At 44.9% G+C, this 13,463-nt stretch overlaps 1 long non-coding RNA gene across 1 annotated transcript; it reads left to right on the top strand.

The window, feature by feature from the left end:
* The first annotated feature begins 2,347 nt into the window (after nt 1–2,347).
* LOC142741042 (uncharacterized) lies at nt 2,348–9,740 on the top strand. The gene is made up of 3 exons (XR_012880976.1): nt 2,348–2,422; nt 8,887–9,010; nt 9,583–9,740. It is a non-coding gene; the product is annotated as an uncharacterized LOC142741042 (long non-coding RNA).
* The last annotated feature ends 3,723 nt before the right edge of the window (nt 9,741–13,463 follow it).

Raw genomic sequence — 13,463 nt, forward strand, 5'->3', positions numbered from 1 at the left:
TTATAAAAAAGAGGCCCCAAAATGCACCAGGTGCTTCTTTGCTTCTGAGGCCTGTGTTTTAGTCTACTTGCACACTAGGGCCACATGTGGGTTATTTCTAAAAACTGCAGATTCTGGACAATACATATTTGGTAGTGTTTCTCTGGTCAAACCTTCTGTGTTACAGAAAAAAATGATTAAATTTGAATTTCTTCACATTGCTTTAATTCCTGTGAAACGCCTAATGGGTTAAGAAACTTTCTAAATGCTGTTTTGAATACTTTGAGGGGTCTAGTTTTAAAATTGGGGTGTTTTATGGGGGTTTCTAATACATAGGCCCCTCAAAGCCACTTCAGAACTGAACTAGTACCTAAAAAAAGGCTTTTGAAATTTCCTTGAAAATATGAGAAATTGCTGCTCATGTTCTAAGCCTTGTAACATCCAAGCAAAATAAAAGAATGTTCAAAAAATTATATGGACATATGGGAAATGTTAATTAGTAACTATTTTGTGTGGTATAACCATCTGCCTTACAAGCAGATACATTTAAATAAAAAAATATGCTAATTTTTCAAACTTTTCTCTAAATTTTGCTATTTTTCACAAATAAACACAATGTATCGACCAAATTTTACCACTAACATAAAGCCCAATGTGTCACGAGAAAACAGTCTTAGAATTGCTTGGATAGGTAAAAGCATTCCGAAGTTATTACCACGTAAAGTGAAATATGTCAGGTTTGAAAAATGGGCACTGAGCCTTAAGACCGTAATATGGTCCGCAATTACGGACCCATACAGTTCTATTGGCCGTGGACACCTTTCCGTATCACTACGGATGGGTGTCCGTACCGTAGAACTCTGCCGGGAATTATGGAGCATGTCCTATTTTTCATATTTTACGGGCCATGCTCCCACACTTTGTATGGGAGAATGGCCCGATAATGCGGGCTGCAGCCATGATTACGGGCATGGCCATGATTACAGGCACGCCGTGTGCATGAGGCCTTAAGAAAATGGATTTGCTTGCTGTTAGGAGCATATGCATTGCAAATCGTGTATATTCGGTTATTTAGTTGGCAGGGGCGTAGCTAGGGGGGGCAGGCGGGGCATGTGCCCCGGGCGCAACCCGGAGGATAGGCGCCCCGTATATCGGACACCTGCAGCAGCTTAGGAAGAGCCAGGACATTACGGCGTTCTGACTGTGGTCTGTGACGGCCATGGAGTGGACCAGTCCAGTCACCTGACCTCACGTCAGTGACATGAGGTCAGATGACTCAGGTCAGGGGACAGGTCCACTCCCGTGCTGCAGCCTTCCAGTTCTCCTCTACTCTGTGCTCTTCCGAGAAGCAGAAGAGGAAGCTCCGCCCACACACAGCCTGTCCTGACCTGTGATGCTGTCAGCAAGGTGACATGGTGAGTGTCTGTGTGTTTATGTGTGTGTAGTGTGTAATGTGTCTCTGTGTCTGTGTGTGTGTGTCTCTGTCTCTCTGCATGTGTTTGTCTCTTACATCTACTACATTATCTGTACTCAGAGAGATATCATTGTATCATCTGTGGTGTTACACAGGACTGCAGGTAACAGCTACTACATTATCTGTACTCAGAGAGATATCACTGTGTTATCTGTGGTGTTACACAGGACTGCAGATAACACTACTACATTATCTGTACTCAGAGAGATATCACTGTGTTATCTGTGGTGTTACATAGGACTGCAGGGAACATCTACTACATTATCTGTACTGTTTGCTAAATTACAATCTCAGCTCTGCTACACAGTACAGATAATGTAGTAGATGTTACCTGCAGTCCTATGTAACACCACAGATAACACAGTGATATATCTCTGAGTACAGATAATGTAGTAGTGTTACCTGCAGTCCTATGTAACACCACAGATAACACAGTGATAACTCTGATTACAAATAATGTAGTAGCTGTTGCCTGCAGTCCTATGCAACACAACAGATAATACAGTGATAGCTTTCTGGGTACAGATAATGTAGTAGTGTTACCTGCAGTCCTATGTAACACCACAGATGACACAATGATAACTCTGAGTACAGATAATGTAGTAGTGTTACCTGCAGTCCTATGTAACACCACAGATGACACAATGATAACTCTGAGTACAGATAATGTAGTAGTGTTACCTGCAGTCATGGCCGGCCTTAGCTATGTGCGACACGTGCGGTCGCACAGGGCGCCGGGCGCCATGCTGTAAGGGGGGCGCCAGTGGGTACGAGCAGAAGAGAGGAGAAATGTTCCTGCCTCTGCACTGCTGCGTGAAGTGAGCGCTGATTGGAGGAGCAGCAGCAGGTGCTTCTGTCTGCTCCACCAATCGGCACAGCCTGTACTCACACACACTCAGCACCTCACGCTGCTCCTTACTGCTGTGCTGCTGCCACAGTGAAGACTCCTCCACGGAGCTCCGGAGTCAGGTAAGTGCAGCAGCTTTAGCTTAATTTATGTTTATTTATGTGCTGTGTGAGGGAGAGGGGGCTTTATGTGATGTGTAACAGGATGTTTTTTTTTTTTTTAAAAGATCGATTTTGTGGGGGAGGGGAGACTAGGTTAGAGGTACTTTGTGTGTATTTTTTACAGATCGATTTTGTGGGGGAGGGGACATTGCTCTAAGTGCTATAGGAGTGTGGGGGGATTCTTTATAAATGTATTTTGTGGGGAGAGGGACTTCTTTATAGTTTATTTTGTGGTGTAGGAGCTTATTATGAATCATGTGGGAGGGGAACTTAGCATTATGTATGGGGAGAAAGGATTCTTTAGGGTATGGGCACACGGAGCAGCCCTCACACTGTCGCAACGCGGCCAACAACCGCGCTGGTACTATGTAGGAGCGGCTGTCCAATACCTTGTTAAGAGGTATTCCGGTTACATTCACATGCGCACTGCCGCTCCATTCATTCTCTATGGGAGCGCCGGAGATAGCCGAGTGCAGTGTTCTGCTTTTTCCGGCGCTCCCATAGAGAATGAATAGGAGGTAAGTTGTTGTAATTTGCAAAATCGTGCGTCCATAAAGGGTCTATTAATTCATGGCCGCACGTTAACGCGGGTAAACCGTCCCTTTATCTGCAAAATCGTGCGGCCATGAATTAATATACCCTTTATGGCCGCACGATTTTTCAAATTACAACAACTTACCTCCTATTCATTCTCTATGGGAGCGCTGGAAAAAGCCGAACACTGCACTCGGCTATCTCCGGCGCTCCTATAGAGAATGAATGGAGCGGCAGTGCGCACGCGAGTGTAACCGGAATACCCCTTAACGAGGTATTGGACAGCCGCTCCTACATGGTGCCGGCGTGGTTGTTGGCTGCGTTGCGACCGTGTCAGGGCCGCTCTGTGTGGCCTTACCCTTAGGCTGGATTCACACGAGCGTGTGCCTTTTGCGCACGCAAAAAACGCGGCGTTTTGCCTGCGCAAAATGCATTTGACAGCTGCGTGTGTCAGCCCCGTGATTTTCGCGCAGCCGCCATCATTATGACACTCCATTTGGATGTTTGTAGCACGTGGTGCTTTTCTGTTTTCATTCATCCTTTTCACAGCTGTTGCGCGAATCACGCTGTTCGCATGGAAGTGCTTCCGTGTGGCATGCGTGGTTTTCACGCACCCATTGACTTCAATGGGTGCGTGATGCGCAAAAAACGCTCAAAGAACGGACATGTTGTGACTTTTGCGCAGCGGACTCACGCAGCGTAAAAATCACGCACATGTCTGTACGGCCCCATAGACTAATATAGGTCCGTGCAACGCGCATGAAAATCACGCGCGTTGCACGTACGTAATTCCTGTTCGTCTGAATAAGCCATTAGAGATAATATTTGTGGGGGAGAGCAACTTGATTATAAGGGTAGGAACACACGGGGTGGATACGTAAAACCACACAGTGTACACGTCCTGAGAACCGCAGGGAATTTCACCTGAAAAACAGCACCACATTTTGGTGCAGTTTTTTTGGCGGAAAGACTGCAGAAATAAATTAAAAAAAAAGCTAATACTCCCGGCCGTTGGACCCTCTCTCTCTGAGCGTAGCCCGGCCTCCTGCGATGACGCTGTAGTCCATGTGACTGTCACATGGGATGCATCGTCATCCCTGGAGGCCGAGCTACGCTCAGAACAGAATACGCATCGCTATGACTACGGCCGGGTGTATTACCTTTTTTTAATTGATCTTCTCCTTTGTTAACACTGACCAAATATCACTATAATTGGTCAGAAACTGGCGAATCATGATGATAATTGGCTAAACTAAATAGGCCTTTAATGGGGGTATATTCAGGCTTAGTGCCGAGGCATCTCCCTGCTCTGCGATCTACTAGGCTGGTGGTTCCCAGCATGAGGTTCCCATGAGAACCCTCCAGGGGTGCCGCGACACTCCTCTGGACAACTGCCACGGACGTGCTTTCTCTCCTCCTCCTCATAGTGTAAAGTGGATGTGAGGAGGAGGAGGAGATCTTTTTGCAGAACCCCTGTAGATGGCACCCCCCGACTAAATGGACAGAGACGTCAGGGGCTTCTCCTGGAGTGGAATCCCCGGTCACAGCGTCGGCAATGCTGAGGACAGAGATTCCGCTTCAGGAGTTAGTTGCCCGATGTCACTGTTCAAATATGTAGAGAGACATCAAGCACTCCGTCAAAGAGCGGAATCCCCAGCCACAGGGAGCTACAGTGGCGCTATCTACAGGAAGGGAGTGCTACCTACACGGGGGCTGTGTGGCACTACCTACAAGGGTGTGTGTGGCACTACAAGGGATCTGTGTGGCACTACCTACAAGGGTGTGTGTGGCACTACAAGGGATCTGTGTGGCACTACCTACAAGGGGCTGTGCGCAAGGGGGGGATTTGTGGCACTACTTACTAGGGATGCACAATGCATCGAAACTTCGATACTGTGCATCCCCAAATGGTTCGAGCCACACCGGTAAGTATAGTTATACATGATGAATGAGAGCGGGGCTGCGGCTGTGTAATACAGCCATTGCCCCGCTCCTGAGTCCTGACAAAAGCGCGCCGCGACGATGATGCGATGAGGCACTGAAAACAGAACATGGCGGACATACTGCAAAACACCCCAGTGTTCTGTCTTCGGTGTCTGTCTCATTAGTGCAGCGCCGGCCGCATTACCTCATGCTGACCGCGCACGCACTTCTGTCAGGAGCGGGGCAATGACTATTACACAGCCGCAGCCCCGCTCTATAACGGCGGAGATCACAGAAACCGCTCATCTCCGCCGCTATTCTCCTGAATGCTGCGATCAAAGCTGACTGCAGCATACAGGGGAAAGTGACGAGGTGGGATTACCCTTGGATCACGTCACAGGGAATTCCTGTGACGCGACTGCCCATACCATATATGGGCAGACAGCCCAGGGTCCATTGAAGGACCCCAGGGCCGTCTTACCATATTTCCTGTTGTTAGGGCATACTTAGGTATATCCTAACAACTGCCTGTGTACTATACATACACAGGCTAATGTACTGGCATATATCTGATATATGCCTGTATATTAAAGTTTAAAAATAAAGTAAAAACATAAAGTAATGTTAAATTTTCAAAAATACACATACACCTTTTTTTTACAATAAACCTTAAAATAAGTCTCAATACATAAAATATACACATTCGGTATTGGCGCGGCCGTAATAACCTGCACAACAATTTTTTTGCGTCATTTATGATGTGTACGCTGTAAAAAAAGAATAAAAAAAAACTTTTCACTTATTAATGTGAGGCCCGAGGTGTGATGAATTTAACCTCCATGTGCCTCAAATTAATAGTAATTAACCCCATCATGTACCTCACACATTAATCCATTATGACTGAGAAACATGATGGGGTTAATTACTATTAATTTGAGGCACATGGAGGTTAAATTCATCACACCTCGCGCCTCACATCAGGAAATGGATGAACTTTTTTTTAATTACTGTTGGCAAAGTATCGTTTTGGTATCGAAATTGCAATACTACACGAAGTATCGGTATCGAAGTCCAAATTCAGGTATCGTGACATCCCTACTACCTACAAAGGGGCTGTGTTGCACGACCAATAGGGGCCTGTGTGGCATGACCTACAGGGGGCTGTGTGGCACGACCTACAGGGGGCTGTGTGGCACGACATACAAGAGGGCTGTGTGGCACGACCTACAAGAGGGCTGTGTGGCACGACCTACAAGGGGGCCTTGTGGCACTACCTACAGGGGGCTGTGTGACACTATCTACAGGGGACTGTGGTACGACCTACAAGGGGGCTGTGTGGCACGACCTACAAGAGGGCTGTGTGGCACGACCTACAAGGGGGCTGTGCAGCAAGAGGGCTGTGTGGCACGACCTACAAGGGGGCTGTGTGGCACGACCTACAAGGGGGCTGTGCAGCAAGGAGGCTGTGTGGCACGACCTACAAGGGGGCTGTGTGGCATGACCTACAAGGGGGCTGTCTGACACTATCTACAGGGGGCTGTGTGGTACTATCTACAGGGGGCATCTGTGAGTGGCGGGCTGATGGTCATTTTACTGTGAGTGGGGGGCTAATGGTCATTTTACTGTGAGTGGGGGGCTGATGGTAGTTTTACTGTGAGTGGGGGGCTAATGGTCATTTTACTGTGAGTGGGGGGCTGATGGTAGTTTTACTGTGAGTGGGGGGCTAATGGTCGGTTTACTGTGAGTGGACGGGCTGATGGTCATTTTAGGGTATGTTCACACGGCAGCGTCCATTACGGCTGAAATTACGGAGCTGTTTTCAGGAGAAAACGGCTCCGGAATTTCAGACGTAATGGCATGTGCAGGCGCTTTTCGCTGCGTCCATTACGGACGTAATTGGAGCTGTTTTTCCATGGAGTCAAGGGAAAACGGCTCCAATTACGTCTCAAGAAGTGACAGGCTTTTCTTTGACGCGGGTGCGTCTCTTTTACACGCCGTCTTTTGACAGCGGCGCGTAAAAAAAATGACCGTCGGCGCAGAATATCGTAAGACCCATTCAAATGAATGGGCAGATGTTTGCCGACGCTTTTGAGCCGCATTTTTGGACGTAATTCGGGGCTAAAACGCCCGAATTACGTCCGTAAATAGTGTGTGTGAACCCAGCCTTACTGTGAGTGGAGGGGCTGATGGTCATTTTACTGTGAGTCCCCCACAGGTGGTTTCCACCTCTGACCTCCAATTGAAATTAATAGTAGGAAGAAAATAGCTGTGGCGCTCGTTTGGAGCTTTTTTTGCTGCGTCTTTTGCATTCGCTTCAACGGCTTAAAAAAAACGCTAAAAAAACCCCATCAAATAACGCTGTCAATTCAAAAGCAGATTTTTTCTGCCTTACAAAAAACGCTGTGTGAACATACCCTAAGAATGTAGTGCTTATTTTAAGCTATTTTCTGTCTGTCTCGAAACAATTTTTGGTAGGGGGGCCCTGAGGAATTATTTTTTTCCAGGGGTGGCTCAAGTCCGAAAAGGTTGGGAAACTCTGTAGCAGGCTACAGAGGCGCCTGCAGCCTATGAGGCGCAGGGACAGGATCCCTGCGCAGTCGGCGTGATGACATCTCTGGATCAAGCCGGCCTACGCAAGGATCCTTTCAGGTGGAGGTGGGGGGCAGTATGGCACTGTCTACAAGGGGGAGGTGGGGGCTGTATGTCACTTTCTACAATGGGGAGGTGGGTGCTGTATGACACTGTCTACAAGGGGACGGTGGGGGGCACTGTGTACAAGAGAGAGGGGGCTGTATGACACTACAAGGGGCAGATGGGGGGCTGTATGGCACTACAAGGGGCAGATGGGGGCTGTATGGCACTGTCTACAAGGAGGAGGTGGGGGATTATGGCACTGTCTACAGGGAGCACTTTCTACTAGGGGGGCTGTGGGGGCATTATACTCTGTGGAGGACATCATACTGTGTAGGGGCACTACAGGGGGCAATATAATGTGCGTGGCACTTAGGGGGCATAGCACTGTGTGGGCACAATTAGAGGACAAAATACTGTGTCCTTGAAGGCGTTATAATATATTACATTATTAAATATTATTATTATACTGTGTGTGGGGCACTAAAGGGGCATTACACTGTGTGGGGGCACTATATAGGGCATTATACTGTGGGGAGGAATTATGCTTTTTTATGGGGCATTTTTTAATAATGGCGTGGGGCGGCGAAAGATAATTTCGCACGGGGCGCCATCTACCCTAAGGCCGGCCCTGCCTGCAGTTCTATGTAACACCACAGGTAACACAGTGATAACGCTCTGAGTACAGATAATGTAGTAGTGTTACCTGCAGTCCTATGTAACACCACAGATGACACAATGATAACTCTGAGTACAGATAATGTAGTAGTGTTACCTGCAGTCCTGTGTAACACCACAGATAACACATTGTGCTAAATTACAATCTCAGCTCTGCTACAATGTGTTATCTGTGGTGTTACATAGGACTGCAGGCAACAGCTACTACATTATCTGTACTCAGAGTGTTATCACTGTGTAATCTGTGGTGTTACATAGGACTGCAGGTAACACTACTATCTGTATTTAGAGAGTTATCACTGTGTTAACTGTGGTGTTACATAGGACTGCAGGTGACATCTACATTATCTGTGCTGTGTACATATGTGCCTGTGTGCGTATATATGGGTCTGTTTGTGAATGTGTCTTTGTGCTTGTATATTTGTGCCTTTTATGTATTTGTATATATTCCTGTCTGTGTATTTATATCCCAGTGTGTGTGCGTATATGTGTCTGTACGTCTATATATATATATATATATATATATATATACCTGTATGTATGTATTCCAGAATGTGTGTATGTATATTTGCCTGTATGTCTAAATATCTGTCTTTATGTATGTACAGTATATATGTTCCAGCGTGTCCATATATGTGGTTCATTTTTGGTTTGTGTAGGGGGCGGCAATAGAGAGTCCCGCACAGGGCGCCATCCAAGCTAAGGCCGGCCCTGGCTGTCACCAACCCTAGTCAGAAGGAACTCCGTCGCTGCCTGCGCCGAATGACCTCCTCGGCTCCTCCGGTAAGTCACACCAGGCAGAGCGGAGAGTGGTAGCGGTAGGCTACTGCTCACCGGTCTGTTCACAGTGTGGCGCTAAGTACAAGGGGTGGGAGTGTGGCGCTATTTAAAAGGGGGGGGGGGAGTGTGGCGCTATTTACAAAGGGGCAGCGGGCTGTGTGTGGCACTAGCTACAAGGGGGGCTGTGTGGCACTATTTACAAGGGGGGCTGTGTGGCACTATTTACAAGGGGGGCTGTGTGGCACTATTTACAAGGGGTGCTGTGTGTGGCACTATCTACTGGGGGCTGTGTGTGGCACTATCTACAGGGGGCTGTGTGTAGCACAATCTACAAGAGAGGGGCTGTGTGGCACTATCTACAGGGGGCTGTGTGTGGCCTCTTTAATTTATTTTCTTTTATTTTTATGTTAATTACATTATAGAACTATATCGCTTGTAAATTTGCAAAAATTTGCATTTTTCGAAATTTAAACGTATCTGCTTGTAAAACAGATCGTAATACCACGCAAAATAGTTACTGGTTAACATTTCCCATATGTTTGCATCATTTTTTGAACATTCTTTTACTTTTCTAGGACATTACAAGGCTTAGAACTTTAGCAGCAATTTCTCATATTTTAAAGAAAATGTCAAAAGGCCATTTTTTCAGGGACCAGTTCAGTTCTGAAGTGGCTTTGAGGACCTTATATATTAGAAAATCCCCAGAAGTCATGCCATTTTGAAAACTGCACCCCTCAAGGTATTCGAGTCCGCATTCACAAAGTGTTTTAAGCCCTTAGTCGTTTCACAGGAATTAAAATAATGTAGAGGTGAAATTTAGAATTTTTTTTTTTTTGCTGAAATTCATTTCTAATAAAAAAAAATTTTGTAACACCGAAGGTTTTACCCGAGAAATGCAACTCAATATTTTATTGCCCAGATTCTGCAGTTTTTAGAAATATCCCACATGTGGCGCTAGTGCGCTAATGGACTGAAACACCGGCCTCAGAAGCAAAGGAGCACCCTGTGGATTTTGGGCCTCCTTTCTTTTAGAAAATATTTTAGACACCTTGTCAGGTTTGAAGAGGTCTTGTGGTGCCAAAACAGTGAAACACCCCAAAAGTGACCACATTTTGGAAACTAAACCGCTCAAGGAATTTATCTAGGGGTATATTTCGCATTTTGACCATACAGGTTTTTCGCTAAATATATAGGAATTAGTCTGTAAAAATGAAAATCTACTGTTTTTCTGAAAAATATAGACATTTTTAATATTTACAAGGAATAACGAAGAAAATGCACCCCAACATTTGTAAAACAATGTCTCCCGATTACGGCAATACCCCATATGTGGTAATTAACTACTGATTGGACCCACAGCAGGGCACAGAAGGGAAGGGGCGCCATTTGGATTTTGGAGCTCAGATTTTGCTGGAATGGTTTTCGGTGCCATGTCGCTTTTGCAACGCGCTGGAGGGACCAAAACAGTGGAAACCCCCAAAGTTACCCCATTTTGGAAACTACACCCCTCAAGGAATTTTTCTATAGTGAGCATTTAGACCCCACGGGTCTTTTGCAGAATTTATTAGAATTAGGCCGCGAAAATGAATATCACCATTTTTTTCCACTAAAATGTTGCATTTTCTCATTTTTACAAGGGATAAAGGAGAAAAAAATAACAAATTTTTGTAAATCAATTTCTCACAAGTATGGAAATACCCACATGGGGTCATAAAGTTATTTTTCATTAGAAATGAATTAACCCTTTCAGGTCTGATCCATTTTTTGCAATCTTAGTTTCGGCTTTTACTTCCCACGTTCTTAGAGCCATAACTTTTTTATTTTTCTGGCAATAGAGTGGTGTGGGCGCTTATTTCTTGCGGGAGGAGCTGTAGTTTCTATCGCCACCATTTAAAGTGCCATAAAATGTACTGGGAAACTGAAAAAAAAATATTTGCGGGATGATATAGGAAAAAAATCTGATTCCAATTTTTGGGATTCTCGTTTTTACAGCTTTCGCCGTGCGATAAAAACGAAAACTCGACTTTATTCTGCGGCTCAATCCAATTATGGTGATACCAAATTTATATATTTTTTTATATTATACTACTTTTACAAAGAAAAATGTAATTGTTAAAATAAAAATTGTTTTGTTTCACCACATTCCGAGAGCCGTAATTTTTGGTTGATTGAGCGGTGGGAGGTCTTATTTTTTGCGGGACGAACTGTAGTTTTTATTAGTACCATTTTTTGGTACGTAAAAAGTGATCAAAAAGTTGTATTTAATTTTTTTTGGACAGCTAAAGTGACAAAAAATACTGCAATTTTGGCGGTTTAAATTATTAAAATTTTTTTATGGTGTTCACCGTGCGAGTTAAATAATGGTATATTGTAAGGGTATGTGCACACACACTAATTACGTCCGTAATTTACGGACGTATTTCGGCCGCAAGTACCGGACCGAACACAGTGCAGGGAGTCGGGCTCCTAGCATCATAGTTATATACGATGCTAGGAGTCCCTGCCTCTCTGCAGGACAACTGTCCCGTACTGTAATCATGTTTTCAGTATGGGACAGTAGTTCCACGGAGAGGCAGGGACTCCTAGCATCGTACATATGTATGATGCTAGGAGCCCGGCTCCCTGCACTGAGTTCGGTCCACTACTTGCGGCCGAAATACGTCCGTCAATTACGGACGTAATTAGTGTGTGTGCACATACCCTAATAGTTCGGCATTTTACAGACGTAGCGATACCAATTTTGTTAATTTTTTTACATTACTTTAGAAGAAAAATGGTAAAAAGGGGGTTTTTTAACTTTAAACTTTTTTCTTTCTCACTACTAATAACTTTAATTCTTCTACACATTTTATTAGTCCCCTTAGGGGACTTGAACCAGCGATCATTGGATCGCTGGTACAATATACTGCAATACTAATGTATTGCAGTATATTGTTATTTTTACAGGCTTCTGTAACCGCACGATCGCTGTTCCTGTCCGTTAGGGCATGTCCCTTCTTTCTCCCGCGAGGCTGTTTTACCGCTCGCGGGAGAAAACCGCCTCCGCCTCCCATTGAAATCAATGGGAGTCATTTTCGACCGGTTTTTGACGAGTTTTGCGGAGCGGTTTCCGCGCCAAAAAAATTGTCATAATACTCTGTGTGAACAGGGCCTTAGAGTTTTTTGCAGCGTTTTTTACGGCCGTTTTTCTATTCAATCTATTCAATTCTAGTCAATGAAAAACGGCTCAAGAAGTGACATGCACTTCTTTTTATGAGGCGGTTTTTTTACGCGGCCGTTTTTAAATCAATCTGCAGATGTTTGGAGGCATTCAGCCACCGTATTTTCATCCGTTTTTCGGGACGTTTACGGCCCGAAAAACGGCTGAAAATATTCTGTGTGAATATACACTTATTGGTCTTTCAGCTCCGTGCACCACGGGCTCTCTGGGGGATTCCTGGTCCCAGTTCTGTCATGTGTTTGAGTTCTCCTCCCGGAGTGAGTGAATAACAGAGAGGATCTGTCTTTAGGATGAGTTTCGGATTATTTGTTGATAAGATTTTTTACATACTGAGAACACTTTATCTGTCGCTTAAGTTGTAGGTGGAAGCGGAGCTAAGTCAACACACGGCCATGTCTGCTGCCATCAGGACACGTCCCCGAGATTCTAATCTTTCATATGACCCCAGGATCGCAGTTGAATACACAGTCGGGAGTGGAGCTGTATACTATATGATCACTCTGTGTTGCTGGGCAGGGAAGGGGGAGAAGCTGTATGACGACAATTGGTCAGCGTCATACAGAAAACATAACACCGCCCAGACTGAAAAGAGTCACCTCCTATTTGGCAAGTATGGCCACATTAGCATATTTAGAAAAATGCTCAGAACTTTGCAAATGATGAATGTTTTTGAAAACAAATCACCCTGTAGTTATCAGCATCATAGCGTCTATTAGATTAGTTAGGAGATAGGGAATTGATAAACTAGTGATGGATTCTCTTTAAATAACTCATGGTACTGCAGTGTAGGTAGTCTATGAGTGATTGGCCCATTACCTAGTAGAAAATGTTCTTTTCTTTCTGTACTAAAAACATTCCTCATCAGGCTGCACGCTGAATGTCCATATTAATTGTGGTATTGTCCATATTAATTGTTGGTGAATCTGTAATTCTGCCAAAAATTATCTTCTGAAGTGCCATATAGAACTGGCACTCCTATTAACCTTTCTACGGTGCTCAGATTTCTATCAAAAGCAATCTCCACCATTATTAGTTGGTGGCGGGGGAGGGGAATATTTCTCCAGAGGTCACCACATAACTCAAAGTCGGCCTTGACTTCACCCGATACATTTACAAAGCAATAACCCACATACTCATTCCATTGTAATCTATTATAGGAATGACCCCTGCGATTATACAGAATTACAAAGCCAGTGGTAAGAGAAGAAACGTGTATATTACTGAGCTTTAGATGTC

The sequence above is a fragment of the Rhinoderma darwinii genome, chromosome 2 (genome assembly GCF_050947455.1).
Source record: "Rhinoderma darwinii isolate aRhiDar2 chromosome 2, aRhiDar2.hap1, whole genome shotgun sequence".
In the NCBI taxonomy this organism is placed as follows: domain Eukaryota; kingdom Metazoa; phylum Chordata; class Amphibia; order Anura; family Rhinodermatidae; genus Rhinoderma; species Rhinoderma darwinii.